Source organism: Rhamphochromis sp. 'chilingali', assembly GCF_963969265.1.
Source record: "Rhamphochromis sp. 'chilingali' genome assembly, chromosome: 11".
NCBI classification, from domain to species: domain Eukaryota; kingdom Metazoa; phylum Chordata; class Actinopteri; order Cichliformes; family Cichlidae; genus Rhamphochromis; species Rhamphochromis sp. 'chilingali'.
The window spans coordinates 18,068,922-18,088,090 of NC_137938.1; the positions used below are offsets into that span (position 1 = coordinate 18,068,922).

General features: G+C 41.2%; 1 protein-coding gene and 1 long non-coding RNA gene across 2 annotated transcripts in view; one reads left to right on the top strand and one right to left on the bottom strand.

Moving 5' to 3' along the window:
- Nucleotides 1–19,169, top strand: part of oxr1a (oxidation resistance 1a) — a 186,668-nt gene that overhangs the window by 8,671 nt on the left and 158,828 nt on the right. The gene's annotated exons all lie outside the window — the stretch shown is intronic.
- LOC308406536 lies at nt 7,857–16,515 on the bottom strand. The gene is made up of 2 exons (XR_013973563.1): nt 15,786–16,515; nt 7,857–13,286 (listed from the first exon to the last, which is right to left on the bottom strand). It is a non-coding gene; the product is annotated as an uncharacterized lncRNA (long non-coding RNA).

Below are 19,169 nucleotides of genomic sequence, written 5' to 3' on the forward strand. Positions count from 1 at the left end.
AAATCTGCAAATCTTACTTTAATGACAACGCTGATGATAGTAATAGCTGTCCAGGTAAATTAAGGGCACGTTCTGAGCGCCTTTCCCGTACCCGTGAATGGAGTGATAATGTGACAGCCAGATGACATACATCACCAAACGGGCCCCACATAACTTGATGGGAGGAAGACAATGCTGTCAGCAAACTAAAATCTGGTTAAGTTGAGTGAACATTGCCTTTGGTTCCACTTTGGGACACTGCTGGAAAGCTAATTGAATCAAAGCAAAGGGGATGGGGTCACTTTTGACTGACACTCTATGGGCATTTGTCTCCGTCAGCCTAACATCATGCAGGGAGGTGACTCAGCAGGGAGCCGTCCCCGACCCAAATGCATGCATGCCCTTAACTCGAACTGACAGTGTTCTAGGATCCTGTACATACCTTGCCACAAGCAAGACTGCTGGAAAGCTGAGGTTTTCTCTTTTTATTTATACTTTTTATTTTAATTGTCGTCATCATGTGAAGCCCCTCCCCCCTACCCACACACAAAAAGCAGAACTAGATCAACCCAGGAAAGCAGAGGTTCATTTTGTGTAAATGCTGAACTCAGAAGAGATTCTGAGTTGTTTTCTCAGAGGCCTGTGGAGTGCCCAAATTCAAGGATGTTATGAGGAACGTCCCCCTGGCTTGAGGAATGACTTTGCTGCTTGGTTCAAATGACAATATTTGTTACTATTTCTGTAAATCAAACTTTTCAGTGACCATTTAAGTCTTTATGAGAGGTAAAAATGGTTAGGTTGATTCAAGCATATGATTGGGGGGCTACAACCAACCAATGAGGCCAACTATATTACAGTCTTGACCAATTTGTCAGTTCCAATTTGCTGCTAAGATTTTGTCTTTTTTCTGTTTCTTTGCAGCTCCTGTGCAAGTTTTTTCTTTTTAGCATAATATAATACCAAAACAAATAAAATGAAAAAATACTATTTTAGAAATGGTGAAGAGCTCCAACACTGTTTGCAGTACTTGCCACTTAGCCGACTATGATTCAACTGAGCAAACTAGTACGAGGTCAAGCAGTGTTTTCACAGTAAATTGCAAAGTAGTTTGTGAAATTTACTGGAAGTAAATGAACCATAACCCCATCAGCTTCTTGATATCACTCAACAATATACGTTATCTCTCTATATATATGTGGGCACGTGTGTATTAGCCCCACATGAGGCCAAAATGATTCTCTCGATTATTGTCGTGATTATTCATTGATTTAAGTGACATAAATGTAATGTAAATATAACACTGCTTTCACATCCTTTCGATCCATTTATTGTACTTCAGCGATGCATGTGAGAGATGTGAGATTCCTGTCTGTTTTCTCTGTGATATTTTGTATACGCTGCAGGTTTTTCCACTTTGGAAAAATTATTTTATATCATGTATTTTGCTCAGTAAGTTGACTATTTCCCTTTTTATCTCACATCTTTTGACATCTTTGGGCGAAAGGAATGCTACTCTAATTGTGATCATTGGGCTGGATGGATATGTGGACGCATTGAGCTGATGTTCGATGATTGATGTAGCAGCCATTATTCTTCTTGGCCTTCATGCTTGAATGGTGCTGCAATGTGATGTTTCCAGGTGGTTGTATAAGTTAGTTGTGTTGCTTTGGATATGATTTGTTCTTGGTTAACTTCATCATCAAACCTCAAGTATTTCTAAATAGTGCATGATGATGTGAGGACGGATGAAGGACAGTTATTGAATCAGGCAGTGCAGAGGATTAATACGGAGGAAGTGAGGGCACTGTGAAGAGGGTTGAAAGGAGGTTAGTTCAGATGACATACTTATGGAGGTATGGAGATATATAGGAGGAAGGGCAGTGGAATTTATGATCTGTAGTGAGAGTAGATAGCAGGTGGAAGAGAGCTTGGAGAGGTCAAGGTATGCCCTGGAGAGAAGAGGAGTGAAAGTAAGTAGAAGCAAGACTAAATAAATTTTTTGTGAGTGAGAGGAGATGGATGGGAAGGTGACTATGCAAGGAGCAAAGGTAGTGAAGGTAAAATGAGTTAAAAATACCAGGGATCAACTGTCAAAAGTAATGGATGGTGCACAAGAGGTGAATGGAAGATGTTGGAGTGGCCGAAGAAGAGTGCCAAGAGTGAAAGGGAAGGTTTACAAGATGGTAGTGAGACCTGCTGTAATGTATGGTTTGGAGACAGTAGCACTGACAAGAAGACGGGAGGCCAAGCTGGAGGTGTAGATCTGAAGATGTGAAGACTTTCATTGGGAGTGACCAGAATGACCAAGATTAGAAATGAGTACTTGTCTCCCGGCCCTGCTTAATAGCCCGATAAAAGTGAAGAATACACTATATGGCAGAAATCCTGTGGTTCAAAATTCAATTAAGGTTTGGAACCAACTATTGGACACAGTAAAGGCTCCTAAAATGTATTTGGATGCTCCGCTATGTAACAACCATGCCTTCAGGCCTGGGCTGGAGGACAGCACGTTTGTGTCATGGCAGGGAAGAGGGATTTGTTCTCTCAAAGATATTTACATTAATGGATATTTTCCATCTTTTCAACAACTGAGGGTGAAATTTAATCTTCCTAATTCACATTTTTTCAGATTTTTACAGTTAAGACATTTCATCAAAGCATCTGTTCCACGATACGGTCTGATTCCTCGAAGCCCAGTGCTTGACAGCTTCATGTCGGTTGAGCCCTATACTAGAGGTGCTGTGTCCCGCTTTTAGAGGGCCTTACTGGATATGTGCAGTCCTTCCTCTGATACTTTTAGGGAGCAGTGGCAGGAAGAACTGGGGGTGGATGTTCCTGATGATCTTTGGCAAGAGTGCATTAAGAATGTATATTGTAGTTCTGTAAATGCTAGACACTGTTTGATCCAATTTAAGGTTGTGCATAGGTTGCACTTCTCTCCCACTAAACTGGAAAAGATATATAAGAACGTCTCAGCCCTCTGTGTTAAGTGTTCAAGTGGTCGAGGAACTTTATCTCACCTTTTCTTTCAATGCCAAAGGCTGCGGCCTTTTTGGAATCATCTGTTTGATTTTTTGTCCAAAGCCATTGGCAGGGTGGTCCCATGTACCCCCTTTGCAGCGTTGTTCGGGGTGTGTGAACTGGGATGGGCAAGGGACAAGACGGAGATGCAGGTTGTGTCAATGACCACACTTGTGGCTAGAAAGCTGATACTTTTCTGCTGGAAGTCTGATAAACCCCCTACCTTCGAAATGTGGTTGAGAGCATTTGGAAATGTACTCCATCTGGAAAAAATCAGGTTTACCCTGTCTAACCGAGAGAGTGTGTTTGATAAGATTTGGCAACCGGTCGTTAGCCTGATGGACAACCTTAACTGAAGTATACTCTGTCTTGACATTTATGTATGATGTATCACCACCTTGTTGACTTGCCGTTCACCTTCTATTGTGTTCTTTTTGAAGGTGATTGTTGTATGCTACTCAATTATAAAATCAATAAAAATATATTAAAAAAAAAAAGAAATGAGTACCTTCAGAGGGACTGCTCAGGTTGAGTGTTTTGGAGATGAAGTTAGAGTGACATGATTTGGATATGTGCTGGAGGAGGAATGGTAGATATACTGGACAAAAGATGTTGAGGATGGAGCTGAGGCAGGAGGAAAAGAGGAAGACCAAAGACGAGGTTCGCGGATGTAGCGAAGGGGGACATGCAGAAGGAGAGCTGTGCCTAGAGCTGGGCGATATATCGAGTTTTTAAAACATATCGATATATTTTTATACGAGATATAAGATGTGACAATATCCTTTATATCGATATAGTCTATGTTACGTTATAATTATAGTTGTGGAGCCGCAAGTTTGCCTCTCTTTCGTCCACTTTTGTCTCTACGCAACGTTACTCCGCCTCGCCTTCACTGAAGACAACTCCCCCTCCTACCCCATCGCTTCACGTGCAGGCAGCGACGAGATGGACACGGCAAATCTCCGTTAACGAGTTACTGCGCATCGCCCCATGCGTGGGGCTGGACGGCGTCAACGTGCTAACGAGCTAAACATGCTAACGAGCTAACCGCGCTAACGAGCTAACAGCGCTAACCCTAAAATCCTTTCATTCTCTCAAAAGTTGATAGCGCGCCTTATGTATGAATTCTGGTTGTGCTTGATGGCCGCGAACCGATTTTATGTGGTACACGGCGCTCAGCAATCTGTCAAAAATGTTTGAGTACGACTTTGGTAAGCTACGGAGCTGCACCGCTTGATAGATTGTCGGCGCATTACGGCTACCGAGGAGCTTCGCGGAGTGATACGTACTGTGCATCAACGTAATATTACCGTATTGTGTGTGTATAAGGACCATAAATGGCACCTGTAAGAGACGTGGTTATGAAGTGGATTTCAAACTCCAGGCTGTCAGTCACACAGTAAAACTTGGGAACAGAGCAGCTGTGAAATCTGTCTGTCTTTGTTATTACGCTCAGCGTCTTTTAGTTTACATTTTGACTGCACAATTGTGAGCTCTTTGTTTAGCACAAAAACAACCTTGTTTTCTTTTATTTATGGAGCATTATTATTTAATGAATGCTCATAATTTAATTTTGAGTAATTTTTCATGTACATCTGTGCTGTATGTTAATAAAAGTGCCTGTGTGACATCTGGGACACAGCTTTGACTAAGAACTCTTTTTGTTCTTACTTTATGGCTTAAAAAAAAAATCGAGATATATATCTTATATCGCCATCCAGCTAAAAAATATCGAGATATGAATTTTGGGTCATATCGCCCAGCCCTAGCTGTGCCAGACATTTGAATCTTGCTGTCTTTATCGTGGTGTTACTGGTCCGGGAAACTTCAAGCTATGTGGTGCAGGGAAGACTTGTGATTGGTGTATGATCAGGGGGTGATTTAGGGAGAGCTTGATTTGCTTTTGCTTTGAGTTCTATTGGTGGAGCACACACTTTCGGTATTGCTCGAGTCAAGTCAAAATCTTAATCAAGATTAAAATTTGATTACTTGTGCAGCTCAAGTGTGTATATAGAAAAGAAAATATGATCAATATATCAGTATTTGGGGTTTTTACTCAATATTACTCACTCAAAAATCTCAATATTGGCAATATCTGCTATTTTAAATGAACAACTTTTACTGTGCTCCGCCTCTGAAATCTCGCTTCATGCGTAACACAGTTCTGATACTGGTATGAATCTAATCTGCTGTCCTTTGGCTATGAAACAAATTTCCAAAATTATCAATTTATTCCTTCTCTGAGTCTTCTTCTTCTGGCATAGCATACATGTACTTACCAAATAAGCATATATTTTGCTTTTGAGCCCAGTGGCAATTCAGAACTATCTTACTGTAATAAAACGTTAGTTTGCTCCTCCATGCAGTTTTTGTGACATCTCATGGCAGACAAAAGTCTAACGAAGAAAAAAAAAGAGCTTGCCCAGTGTGAACTTGTGTGTGAGAGAAGCAGTAATTTAGGAAACATTTATAACCTGCTATATTTCCCTGTAGCTGGATTTTCATAAGCATAGTTTAGCTTACAGAGCATTGAAATACTTATCCGTTATAATTCAGGCTACAATGAGACTCCCAGTGCTGTATTATAGGGTAGAATAAGTTAAATTAAACTAAAGAGCTCAAACGTATTAGCTGCAGGGAGCTTTTAAACATGTCAAAGCTATTAGCTTAATAATTATTTCTCTATAATATTTTCATCTTTTTGGTGTAAATCAATATGATTAATTAAGTGAAAGGCACTCAGAATCAGATACAATCAGTTGTCACTTTTAGCATCAATAATGGAGCTCTATTACATGAACATGAAACATAATGACTCCATTATCCCTCACGGCTGGCGAGTGGCTGGAAAAATTCTCGTGGAGATGTTTGGTTTGAAGGGGAAAAGCTCTCATGCAGGCAGATCCGGCGTAGCTCCAGCAATGACGCAGTCCTCAAACGTATGCCTGTGTTCCTCCGGGAGATGCAGATAAGACGCCATCGAGAAGATAACAGCCGTGCATTGCTACCATTAGCCCAACACAAATATGATAGTCAGAAATGACAGAGAGGGTGTTTATTCCTTGCCCAGTAATTGACTGAGCATTTCCATAATAGGATTGTGTTTCCTGCCAGGCTAATGTGACCCCTATTAGTTCAGGAAACGTACTGCAATCAGGCTCTGCGTGCGCTGCCAGACAGCCAAGAAAATGAACTGGGGAAAAAAGGAGAAATGAGGGACCAGAGGGTGAGAGAGATTTAAACAATGGAGAGATGTAGACAATGGGACAGCCAGAGGGACCAGAGAGGGGAGCAGAAGGGAAGATGAGTCATATCACTGCACCAAATCGGGCCTTGATTGAAATGCCACTGCAGCTACTGTACTTAGATTTTAATTTTGGTTGGCCTAAATTGGATTTTAACTCACCATATCATTAAGCTTACATTAGACATGCTGTTCATACACTTATGCCTTGTGTTTAAGTCAAATGTCCAAATCAGGAGTTGAAAAAGGACCAAAAACAAAATGAGCACATTATCTCCGATATGAATGGAGCAGAAGTGTTTGTTTCTGAGGTACTAGAAAAAGAACAGGGATGTGCAGTGCTTAAAATACCTGCTGTATTTATGTGGCAAGTGCTTGAGTTGTTTTCTTTCCTCTGTGCATCTTTGTAGCTGTTACTGATTTAGCTGCATGCTGGCCCAGCTAATCCTGCACCCTGATCGATCTTCTACTACTCTTGCTCGCACTCTGGATTTTATCCAGGAACCATGTTGGCTCGTGTCTTTATCTTTTCATCTCATCAGTCATTCGCAGAGCGAGTGTCACGGAGAGTTTGCATTAACAATAGAATGGATTTATACAGTGAGGCTGTGGCCTTGCTGGGAACCATTTGGCATGATGGCTGTCTAAACAATGTGCTGAAAAACGTGCTTAGCTCATCTTTGTTTTTTGTAAAGCGGCTGTGTCAGCCCCCAAGCTTAAAGCTTCCTGTGTTATGTCGAACACATCGCCACCGTGTCATTGATGGTTTACGGTCGGCGGCTTTCAGCAGAAGTGCAGGTCTGAGCAGTAGGGATACCCGCTCTCCTGCTGTCAGTCCGAGGGATTCGCCTCAATCCATTACATGCTTGGATGCTGATAGTGTTTGTCAGGATGCTCTGCATGGCCAGACAATTAAGCTGAAACACAAGGCTGACTTAATGAAGCTCGGCAGGAAAACATTTTCAAACACGGTTCTGGCCATAGAGATAGAAGGAGATGAGGTCCACTCATGCCAGGAGAAGCCACATGGCTCCATTCTTGCATTGTTGTGGTGTCTGTTCATGCACTGGTGGCAGAAAATATCCACACTAATAATCTTTAGTGAATTTAGCTTAATGTGGCTACAGGTTCTTATGGTGGCATTATCAACTTGAAGAAAAGCTAACCTAAGAGCATATATGTTCGTCTTGGATAACGATAGACTAAATATTATAATTAGCTAACGTGAGTAAAAGGTCTACGCCATGATCATCACTTACAGTGTGTTAGCTGAACATCACAGTCTTCCTTGTTGACTCATATTGGCCTATTAGAAAAGACAGCGTCAACTGTTTTGCTGTCTCATTCAATGTTGTGGCTTATGGCTTCACATTGGTATTATGTATCATGTTACTTATCAGTTTTCTTCTCTCATGCCTAAACTGACTTTTCTTCCTGTTAAAGGGAGTTTTTCCTTCCCACTATTGCCAAGTGTTTGCTAACAGGGGTTCCTCTGATTATTGGGGTTTTCTCTGTGTTATTGTAGGGCCGATACCTTACAATATCGCGTGTTGTTGAAAACACGCAGTTCTTTGAATCTTTGGGCTGAAGGAGGGACAATACTCGGTGTATAAATGCTCAATCAACAATCATTTATTTCCATACAATTCAACAGTCAGAGCATTACAACGTCCGGACGGGAGAGATGCTACCAGAGGGTCAGGCACATGTCTCAAAATGGTGACGGGTTGCTCAGCTTTTTATAGTCTCTAGTGGCCCCCAGCTAGTCGTAAAAGCCAAAACATCACATTTTTTCTCTGTTACAGCGCCTAAGTTATGACCTCGGCAGTTGTTTCTCTGCTTTCTGTAAGGTGGGGGTGTGGAATGTGGTCTGTCTATCTCCCCTGTCTTTAGACACAGAGTCTCCTGCTTACAACCTTCTCTTCATGATTCAACAATTAAGCATGTCAAGAAAACAGTGTAACACATTCCCAGCAGATCAAGGATACAGAGTGATGCACATTTATCTAATGAACTAATATGTGAATATGTTCTGTTAACTCAAAAGTATAATGAGAACTAAACTACATACAGCTCACACACTCTATATTAAAGGGTATAATGTGATCTACAGCAGTATTCTAATTCAACTACTTTGATTACATATATAAGGTAACATATAATAACAGAATAATTTAATAATTCCCCCTTTTGATCTCTGAAAGAGATCACTTACAACATGCACTCCAGGGTTGCAAGGTCCAGGTTTTCTTGATCCTGAGGCCCTCTGTCCCCCTTTAACGGGTGGACCATATGGGGGATGACCTCTGTGTTCACGCAGTTCAGATGCAAGCAAAGTTAGCTTTACAACCATAACAGCAGTTACAGATGACACTCCCATCACTCCCCATTTTCCCACAGCTTTATTTTGGTGCTCCAGTTTTCCACCCCCTTTGATGCCACCTAATAGCTTTCAAATGTACTTAGACTAGAACCTCTGTTTAAGGAGCTTTTAACCTTTATTTTTATTGCTGCAGCTACCAGTGTCTTCCAGTTGGGTGATTCTCAGCTTCTTTCTTCGACCTCCGGGGTTAGACCACCCTTTAGTCATTGCACAGTTCTGGGGATTATTCTGCCCCGATTTCAAACAAGGATCTGTGTGTTTTGGGTTCACCGGCGTGTCCCCCTTTTTGCCAAGAGCCTCTCGAACCTCGTTGGTCTGGTGTTCCTGGTTTTCGCCAACCCCTTCATGGTTATTGCTGTGTTTGTGTGATCCATCTTCTCCAGGAGCCCAAACGTCATGACACTTGACCCCAGTTGCTGTCTCGGCAGTCCCTACATCTGTCCCTGCTGTGAAGGGTCCTCACATCTCCGGGTCCCCGTCTGGTGTCTGCTCCTTTCTCTGCAAGAGACAGAAAACCAAAACACCTCTCTCCCTAGCCTTGATAATCTAATATTGTTATCCATTGTTCTTCTAATGATTCAAATTTGGTTTAAAATATTATGTTCAGGACTTATTCTAATTCTAATCATAATCTATGTGTGTGTAAAAGAAATCAAAAATTAGTGAACCCTTTCTAAGTCTAACACATTATAAGCTTAAGTTTTACCATAGCTAATTTATTAAACACAAAAATAAACTCATAGAAATTTTCATATCACCATTGTTTGATGTTCAAACTCAACTCCCCCTTTTTGACACACTCCCATGTGTCAATTCATTGGAGCTAGACAATTAAAAGAGAAGGTTGGTGACCTCATATCTCAGAAAGTATCAGAAATTCTTCTCTCGAGTACCGTTGCTCCAGCCTTGTCATCCCTGAGGATCTTCGATCCCGAAAATGTCCCTTCTCCTCATGTAATAAAGTCTGTCATCCTTCCATGCCCTGGTAACTGGTCCATCCAGAGCTGTAACATTTTGAAATGTACATACAACAAGCCAAACCACACCTTGGTCACACCAACCCTTTTCTGCCCCGAAGATGTCCAATGCCATCCTAGTATGGACTGTCAAAAGTGGCTTTAACGCTGACTATCCTGACAATCCATTTTATAACGTTTCCTGGTCAGATTTGCCAATCTCTGCACCAGGGTTGTAATAGTTTTGCAATTTTCATCAGTTTTTATTTTTATTTAGCTTCGACTTCAGATTTTCAATTTTATATCAGTTTTAATTAGTTTTTACCAATTCTTTGCTAGTTTAGTTTAGTTTTTATTTTCTGAAAATCCTTAGTTTCAATTTAGTCTTATTTGTGTTTTGCAAAAAAATTAAGTGCAACAAAATCCCAGTTCCATCATATCAGTCATGCTCTTCTGGTTATCCTTGGGTGTTGAGACTAATAACTATTAACTCTTGCCGCACCGAGTGGTCCTAATTTTGGTTAAAGTTAATTGATAACCTTTTGAAGGCGATTGTTTCACACCTTTATTTAGATGTCCCAGTCCTGTTATCTCGGGATACATCACGCTGCCTTATCTGGGGTTAGCTATTTTCTGGGGATGCGGGTTGAGTGGGTGAGCTCTTCAAGGAGGGGGAGTGTGCTCCCCCTGATGAGGTCTTCTAGGTAAGCTAGGTTAACCTTCTTGTGTGAGCTTTTCAAGTGCACTTTAAGGTTAGTGGGACTTTTAGTTTTATAAATGTCCCTCATGTCCCCCTGATGACCCAGTATTTCATTTTTGCACACTGTAGTACACATTTTAGTTTTTGCTTGTAGCTCGCATACTCTACTTGCCACTCCTCTAATTCCTGATGTTTCTTAGAGAGGGCAACAGTACCTTTAAAATTATATCACATGTGTGGGGGTGTGGCCTTGCCAATTGTTTTGCCCACCTTTTCAAAATGGCTGGCGTGCCCACAAGCACATTTCATGGAAAAAGAAAGGTAAGCTTGATATTTACATTTAAAATGTTTTGTTAAACTCAGATTTTTATTTTATTCTTTTTGCAAGTACCCCCCTCGGTGGCGAGAAACTGTTGGTGTGGTCAAGTGGGTGCTCTAGAAACAAACGCTCAGGACAGAACAGTTATCAGTCATGTACTTCCTACAAATTTTGCATATGTTTTATTTCATATTGATCCTCTGAGTGTAATGGTACATTTTAATTTGAATTTATCCAAACTAAACACAATATTTTCTTTATTTACTTTGCTCTTGTTCTTTTGCAGTACCACATCCTATCAAATGTCCCTGTCGATTATATTCTACATTTAATAACTTACTATTTCAAGTGAGAACCTAAATCATGTGGACCAATGTTTATTATTGCATATCTCTATTCTGAATGCCAGTCATTCATAGGTATTGTTCAATTTTTGCGATTTTCCTCTATAAAATTTAATTGACTTTTTACAGTGGCCTGCTGTGGTTAATAGTAACATATTCCAGTCATGAGTGGTATCAAAAGTCTTCTCCACTGTAGCATTTGGCATTCCCAATAATATAACATGATACCTTAATCAAAACACAGCTAATATAGCACAGTTTTCTTAATGCAAACATCAGTAACTCAAAATCAGCAACCACAGTGTTAAGTCTGCAGTTCATACTTATGTGAAGCTAGAGTCTCCTCCTCCAGTCTCTCTTATCCTCCTGCTCCTGAAAAAACAAAACAAAACAAAACGAAGCATCCACCCTTCTCTTGTCGGCTGGGTGAATTGTTTATGAATTGTTTATTGGCATTTACTAATCCTAAAGTGGGTGCAGTCATTGTCTCAATATCAAGTCAGTCAAAACTTTTAGTTGTCAGTCCATCACAGTCCATTCACATGCATACCTCCCTACACATTCATACCAGATGTTGCTGATAATGGAGTCTCACGCGCAACCTATTCGAGCATCCATCACCAGCAAGATGACGTCATCATTTTAAAGGAAAACAATTCCTTGTTGTTTTTTGGGCCGGATTGACTCGGTGCAATCCTTTTAGACTCAGAACTTCTCAGTGTTCCCTATAAGTGAATTTCTCCCAAGCCAATTACAATCATGGAGAAGCACACTTTGCAACTGTTTTTGTAAAAATATTTCATAGCGCTTTAAATTTCAATCTTTCAGGCCTGGTTTAAAGAGCTGATTGTTAAATCATAAACTCACAAAATATCAACATATCACCATATCACCATATCACCACCGGTGGATCACACCTCTCAGATGTTTTTTTCTCCAGTGCACTGTAACAAAAACGAAAACAGACATAACCAACAAAATACTACTAAAATAACACAAACTAGGGCCCGTTGCAGACATGTCCAAGCATAAAACTATCCCTCTCTCGCTTACGAGAAAGAACACAAGCCAAAGCTCACTGATAAAATCAAGCTAGCGCTAAACAAAACCAAACAATCAACCAGAAATTCACAGGAACATTTTGCTTCCTGCCGGGACAATATTGTGTGGGAATGAGAACCTCAGGTGCCGTAACACCTTTTGTTCCTCCTTGAATTAAAACTCAATCACAGAAAATGCCGTACTCCAACCTAACCTTACACTATTAATTCATCATTTTCACTCTGTGCCACTGTTCCTCATCAGGGCTGTGTGAAGCACAGCAAAGAATTCAGTCAAGGCCTTGAGCCATAAACAGACATCACGCACAGACATTATTTTCATAACCAAACTTTTTTAGACCTTATTAACTCTACATAAATGCCTTCTAGGTGACATATAACACATTCTAAGTAATCAATGGTAATCAATGGAAATCAATGGCTCCTCATAAAAATTATGCATTGGGATGTTTGTGTGCAGCATTTTGCATATCAGCATAAGCAAAGCATTCTTCATTGCATCAGCGTGTATGTGTGTGTGCGTGTGGATCACTCTTCATTGCACAAGCGTGTGCATGTGTATGTGTGCATCACTTCTCAGTGAATCAACATTCCCGTGTGTGTGTGTGTGTGTGTGTGTGTGTGTGTGTGTGTGTGTGTGTGTTTGTGTGGGTGTTTGTGTTCATCACTTTCCTGTTCTGGTGTTCTGGGTAAACCACGGCCTGAAGCGTGCCCTGGGGTCCTGCCCCCCTCCTTTTTCAGTTTGTTTGCGACCATTGCTGCTGCTGCTGCTGCTCAAAATTCAGTCCGTCCTGGTTCTGACCCCAATTGGGGCAGTCCTTTCTCCAGTGTCGATGTTCACCGCAGGTGAAACCTGCATCTTCTTCTGTGTTTTTGTCCATTCTGAGGTGCCTTCTGTCCTCAGTTACTCCTCTTGTCTCGGTCACGCCCTTTTTCGCCACCCGATCATCCGTGTTGGTCCATCACTGTCCTGCACAGTGTGAATGCAAAGTTATCAAGGTCAGCATTCTTTCGCTCGGCCTTACTTTTCATTCGGGCTTGGCGGGCGTCTCGTCACAGCTCTGTCAGCTGACGCAGTCTGGGAATTTTCCCCCGTGTAGTGAAACGGGCCTTAGGTTTAGTGCTCTCCGTCTCGGCTGCATGAGATCACATTCCTGCGGGTCTGTTGACATTCTCAGGTCGTTGTTGTGGGTCCAGCTGTTGCAGCATTTGGTCAGTGTCACGTATGGGGGAGAGCAGGAGTCCAGTCAGCCTCGGCTTTCAGGGCCGGCAAAGCAGCCTGTAATTAAATATGTATAGAAAAAACAAAAACAAAACAAAACAAAAACAAACAAAAAACAAAAACAAACGAACAGGAAAATGTTGTTGTTTTGGCTGTGTTATTCAGAAGGGAGACAATGGGGCCAGGCCCTGTGTCAGCCTTCTCTCCCCCTTTTTTTTTGTTTTTTTGTCTCCCGATATAATCAACTCCTAACCCACCAAGTTGACAGGACAACACCGGTATATGTTAAAATTCTTAAGATCATGTTTAAAAGCCCAAAAAGGAACTTTCTTTCATTCAGTAATCACTTTTCTTAATCAATCAACAGAAAACATGTCACAATTTGAATCTTTTAACCACTAAATTTGTTGTGTCTTGCCTGGTTGGTTAGACCAGTGTTCCTTTTTTTTTTTTTTTTTTTTAGTTAAATTGTTGTCCTGCAACCCAGAGGGTTTCTTTGTCAGTAATGTATAGACTTCATCATTTAAGTATGTTAATTTTTCTTTAACCTTGCTGGAAAATCTTCACGTGTTCATGAGTGTAAGCTGTTTCTTCATTGCGTGTATGTGCATTTGTATAAAAGCAGGTTAATTTTATCTTTTCTCAAACTAGGCGTTACCTTAAAAGGAGCCTTTCTCTCAGATTTCTCTGCTTGTGTGTGTTTTTGTTTCACCTTTTTGTTGTGATGCTCCGGACGCCTTCCCAACCTCCACAAGTCCGTTGGCCCCAATTTTATGTGTTAAAACTTCTCTTAATTTCTCCTCTAATTCTCTCCTCGCTGCTGTCTGTTTCACAGCTGCTGATTCGTGCTGGGTGTGGTTCCCATTACCTATAATTTTGCTTCGGCCGCTGTGCTTGTGGGGGCAGTTGGTCCAGGTCCGCAGCTTCCTGTATTAACACACTAAGAGATTTATTTTAATTTCATTTTCATCACATGTTAAACAGATAAGCAGGCAACCCGCCTACCTTGACAGCGTAAACTGTACGCCAGTCTCCCAACACATTCCTCTCTGTACTCCTCCATAATTCTCCACTGCACACCTCTTACTATCTCTCCTTTTTATTTTTATTACACCACAGAGTAATACACCCAATTATGCCCGTCTATCTCCATGTGGCTCCAAATTCCCTCTTTATTTTAATTTCACACTCGTCAGGGGACAGGCACACAACAATTTCAACCACTGAAACGAGGAATTCAACCTTTTTATATTTCTTTACTAATCTAGACTCAACGTTTGTTCGCAAAATGTGTCTTGTTCTAGTCCGGAATAAATGTGAACCCGTGATTACACGGCCGTTCCAGTGTTATTTCCGTAGCTATGCGGGGGCCCTCACCTCCCCAAGTCACCACCTCGGCACCCGGACAACGCCGGTCCTGGCCACGCGTCCACGGACAGGAGGGTCGCCACTCCTAGGGCAAAATGTTCCACAGGTACACTAGGCATCAACCTTTGATCCTAAAATGTGTATTTGCTCTAATGTCCTCCTAATCAAACACATCAACCGTCACTGTCACTGTGTTCAGACTTCACACACACAAAAAGCACACTCAGCGCGCGCCTCACCCACAGCCAGAGCGCGCCTTACACACACAGCGCGTTTCACCATCAGTGAGACACACAGAGAGCGCTCCTCATCAGCAGAAATTTGCACAGAAACCTCTGAGCTCAACTATTAGATCTTCTGAAGCACACTGCACCATAGACCAAAATACCCCTTTCTCTGCGCTTATGACCGCCACAACGGGGCAAAGTCGCATCATAAAAGTGATGCTTGCATCCCCGAAGTTATACCAGACATCATAAACCAGGTTTTGCTCTATGTACTTCTTGGCAAGTAAAATTTTACTTTGTTTTATGACCGCAGCCCTTAAAAAAAACAAACTCGACTGACGCCACAAACCACCGTCAAACCTCTGTTCAATGTACTAAAATTAGCACCAACCACTACTGCACTTCACGGCCGCATCACCGGAACACGGCCATATCATAAACCAAACCTACGGACGTGTTTCGCTCTCGCGTTGCCAGTGTTTAACCGCACCGTGAAGCCAGCATCTGCTTTTCCTTAAATCAACTTCTATTTCATAGCCGGCAAAAGCCAGGACGTCACTGACACCATAAACAAAATAAACAAACCTCGACTTCAATGTACTGAACTAATGGCCGCGTCTTCAGAAGAAATTCTAACGTATTATTGCTACAGAAGCCAGTATTAGACAAAATTAAATGTGGAAGGTAAAGTGGCTGCAACTAGTCCAACGTAGTATGTTATTAGTATCTCGGTAGAAGCAGTTTACTGCAACTAGTCCAACGTAGTATGTTATTAGTATCTCGGTAGAAGCAGTTTATTTAACACACTGGAATTCAGCCTCAACTTATGTTGTTAGTATCTTGCGCCAAAAACCAGACACCGACAAATTTACTGTGAAAATACGTGTAACTCAGTGAACAGATTAATTTGGAAAGCCCAATATGCACATTTGGTATTTATAATACAACAGGCTGTGCTTACCTTTCTGTTTTAGGCCGGCCTTCTGTTCACTTTGCCCCACGATCTCACCAAAGGCCAAATCTACACCTCCTCAGCACACCAAAGATCCGGGTCACACGGCACCAAGTTGTTGAAAACACGCAGTTCTTTGAATCTTTGGGCTGAAGGAGGGACAATACTCGGTGTATAAATGCTCAATCAACAATCATTTATTTCCATACAATTCAACAGTCAGAGCATTACAACGTCCGGACGGGAGAGATGCTACCAGAGGGTCAGGCACATGTCTCAAAATGGTGACGGGTTGCTCAGCTTTTTATAGTCTCTAGTGGCCCCCAGCTAGTCGTAAAAGCCAAAACATCACATTTTTTCTCTGTTACAGCGCCTAAGTTATGACCTCGGCAGTTGTTTCTCTGCTTTCTGTAAGGTGGGGGTGTGGAATGTGGTCTGTCTATCTCCCCTGTCTTTAGACACAGAGTCTCCTGCTTACAACCTTCTCTTCATGATTCAACAATTAAGCATGTCAAGAAAACAGTGTAACACATTCCCAGCAGATCAAGGATACAGAGTGATGCACATTTATCTAATGAACTAATATGTGAATATGTTCTGTTAACTCAAAAGTATAATGAGAACTAAACTACATACAGCTCACACACTCTATATTAAAGGGTATAATGTGATCTACAGCAGTATTCTAATTCAACTACTTTGATTACATATATAAGGTAACATATAATAACAGAATAATTTAATAGTGCCTTGAAGTGATTGTTATTGTGATCTGACACTATAAAAATTGGAATTGAATTGAATGACGTCAAAGTGGCTACCTCCATCGTTTATGTACTGTTTATGGGTGTGTCTGTACTTAATATTTCACAGGTCTTTACAAAAGAAAATTATAATTTCTATTATTATTAGTTTGCCTAATAAACTATTTTAAACTTACGTCTCATTTCAATGACTGGTGATTTCCTTATTTACATACCCCAAGACTAAGTAATGTTTATCTGCATTTCTTAATAAATCAACACCACATATTAAATTAATTTATTACAGTTATCTTTAAAGCTGTACTGAAACTGATTTGAAATTTGATGCTGTTGACTGATACAAAATCAAATCTGTTAATGATAACAGTAAGTCTTTGCATGGTTCAGTAAAAAGAACTCCTTCTCCTAGTGCACATTTGGTACTCTTACTGCTGGGACATAATTGTTAGCTCCCCTGGTGAAGAACAATTGTTGCCAGCCACCAGTTTGTGCCGGCCTTAGCTTGTGACAACAACAGGGTCTGCATCATCAGCATCAACATACAGGCTTTAGAAAATGTAAATACAAAAAAAGAGCTTCATTTAGATATTCAATATGTTCACAGCTCACAAAAAAGAAATGCTGGGTCCATTTTAATTCATCCTTATCTGAATTTCATACTGGCATCCTGTTTCTTTTCTTGTTATATAATATGTTGCTTTAAATAAAAGGACACTTATTAGTGTGGCTTTGAAGCTGGCCTCACACTTAGAAAAAAATCTAACATTTTCAGTTTTTGTCTTTTTACTGTCGACCCTCGAAAGCTCAGCGGTTTGTTATTTTTCTGAGGGCAGCGCAGGGTTTGGTGAGGTGCTCTGTAATCATTTTAAGGCCCTGCGACACTGTGACGAATGCGAGGATGAGTCACATTTTAACAGCAATGGGGAAGGCAATTGCGGGACTCTTTGAAATTATCTGCCTGTATTCCCTGGGCTCTGAATTTTTTCTCTCAAATTAGATAAACAGTTCGCTTTAATGAAATGAAATATTTTAAAATAATTGCCTTTCACTGTGCATGTACCTGCAACCCTTTGTGGTAAGGTTTTTATTAGTGTCCACCTGCTGCGTTTATGGTATGAAATGTTTTGGAAGTACAGCTGGTAGAAAAAACACTGATGCATTGTCGTAGCATCAGTCACCACACAGTTTTGGCTTGAGCTATCTCAACCTTTTTACTCGTACCAATGTGAGACTGACATTTTGTCAGTTTAAAAGCATGCAGTCCAAAGTCGGGTTGTTTAGAAGAAACTATATGAAAGAAAGGAAGGGGGAAAAAAAGACGCTGGCTTTTTATTAGAAACTTTCTCTTTGTGTCTCCACAGCTGGGTAGGTGTGTCTGCCTCCGTTTGATTGGCAGCAGCAAGCAGGCTGAGTCCCAGCAGGGGAACAGAAGACAAAGTAAACGAAGTTGTTCTGCGAGTCATTGGTAGACGATGGGATTGAAGAGTAAGGACCACACCAGCATCTAAACAGGCTGAAGTGACATTTTCTGGTGTGTTTATATGCTGTTCAGTGAGCTGCAGCTGACAGACTAATTGGCTAGTTTGCCTCCAAACTGACATTAGCCGTGCTGTTTTCCTCAGCAGATTTTCTTTTCTTTTTGGTGGCTTATTCAGAAGGGCGTGGGCAGGACGAAATGTGTTCACGTTTACAAGTGAGCGTGTAATTCTAATATTTGGCTCTAATTGCAAACTCGTTTTCTCCTATTGCAGCGACACTGCGCAGAATGAGTAACAAAGTTAAATGTGCTAGCTTTCAAGTAGGTTGTCAAAGGTTGTCAAAGGATGATTTCAGCTTTTTTCACACTGGCATATTTCCCATTAACATACACTATACTGCCAAACGTCTTCACTTACCCATACAAATCCTTGAATCCAGGTTTTCCAATCACTTCCACGGTCACAGGTATTTAAAATCAACGACCTAGGCATGCAGACTGTTTCTACAAACATGTGAAAGAATGCGTTGTTCTCAGGAGCTCAGTGACTTCCAGCGTGATACTGTGATAGGATGCCACCTGTGCAACAAGTCCAGTTGTGAAATTTCCTCACTACTAAATATTCCACTGCCAGCTGTTAGTGGTATTATAACAAAGTGAAAGTGACTGGGAACAACGGCGTAAAGAGCTTCTTGGAATACGTTTTCACGGCTTAGCAGTTGCATTCAAGGCTGTTATAGCTGTAAAGGCTGGGCCGACATCACATTAAACCCTATACATGAAAAGTGGGGTGTCACTAAAAGTCATAAGGCAGTTAAGGCAGACAAGGAAAAGCTCCTCTTGTAACTCTGCTTTCACTGGGTAGCTTCAGCTGTGGCAAGTTGCCATCTTACATAGACCTCAGCCTAACCCAAATTTGTTTATGTGCTTTAGGCAGTGTGTAGGTTTCATCTGTATCCCTATTATAGCCAACACGGTGCCATTACCTGACATAATGTACTCAACATCATTTGCTGTTGTACTGGGCGTGCCCTTCACTTGCTCCAGTGGTCTAAACAATGGTTGTTGCTTGTTGCTGCTCAGAAAAAAAAATCACAGGTTTAATAGTGTAGTAGAAATCAGAACAAGATGAAACAGGAAGCAAAGCAGTCG